The 1,086-nt window shown below is 46.1% G+C and overlaps 1 non-coding gene across 1 annotated transcript; it reads right to left on the bottom strand.

Moving 5' to 3' along the window:
- Positions 1–391: 391 nt before the first annotated feature.
- On the bottom strand, positions 392–497 carry LOC141635617 (small nucleolar RNA R71). The gene has a single exon (XR_012540290.1). It is a non-coding gene; the product is annotated as a small nucleolar RNA R71 (small nucleolar RNA).
- Between the last annotated feature and the right edge of the window lie 589 nt (positions 498–1,086).

Here is a 1,086-nt window from a genome sequence, read left to right on the forward strand (position 1 = left end):
AACCAACCAGTAAAGATGCCGAACATTGCTAGTCACTCGGAGCCTAAAGCATCATCAATTCCAAAGGGTTTCAATCTCCAGACTGAGGATGGGAATACATTTGACATCCGTCCTTCCTATATCAATCTGGTGGAGAGGAATCTCTTTAGAGGTGTGGCAGGTGAAGACCCGAGGAAGCATATGGAGGTCTTTACGGACTACTGCTCTACTATCCCCGCCACAAAAGGGGTAATTCAAGACAAGATTAAGGAGGTTCTGTTTCCTTTTTCTTTGACTGACTCAGCCAGGGAGTGGCTGACTGATTTAGACCGTACGGCTGCGGGGGTCACAGACTGGGAGACCCTTGCTCTTGCTTTTTACAAGAGATATTTCCCTCCGCAGCGCACTAATCAGCTGAGGGCCAAGATTACAAGTTTCAAACAGGCACCGGATGAAACTTTCTATGAAGCTTGGTGCCGTTTCAAGAGGTTAGTGAGGTATATTCCTCACCATGGTTTTGATCTGTGGTTCATGTCCAATCAGTTCTATAATGGGCTATACGATGATCATATAGCCATACTTGATGCATCATCGAACGGAAGATTTCAAAGAACACCGACGATGATAAAGGATGGGCTCTTATTGAAGAGATGGTGACCCAATGTGCTGAGTATGGAAACCCGAGGGATGGTATTATAACAGTTCATGCAGTCGATAAGCAAGTTGTGGCTCAGCTGGAAGCCATGAATGCTTGATTTGATATGTTGGAGTTGCATTCTGCTAGGGAGCCTCAGACGGTCCATTTGCTTACTAGAGGGGAGACTGTCACATGTGAGAGATGTAGGAGCAACGACGGTCACACTGCTATTGGTTGTCTTACGGAGAAGGAACAAGTCCTTGCTTTTCAACAATACAGGCAACGAAGGGGTTCCTATTATAACAACCAAGGGGCAGTCCATCCCAATTTGAGGTAGACAAGACAAAATATGCTCAATCATACCCCTCCTCCGCAGCAGCAGCAGCCATATATCCCTCCTCATAAGGCTCAACAAGGCTTTCAGAAGCCTCATTCCTTTCCTACACCTAATCAAGGTGCATCATCTTCTG

Source organism: Silene latifolia, chromosome Y (assembly GCF_048544455.1).
Source record: "Silene latifolia isolate original U9 population chromosome Y, ASM4854445v1, whole genome shotgun sequence".
Lineage (NCBI taxonomy): Eukaryota > Viridiplantae > Streptophyta > Magnoliopsida > Caryophyllales > Caryophyllaceae > Silene > Silene latifolia.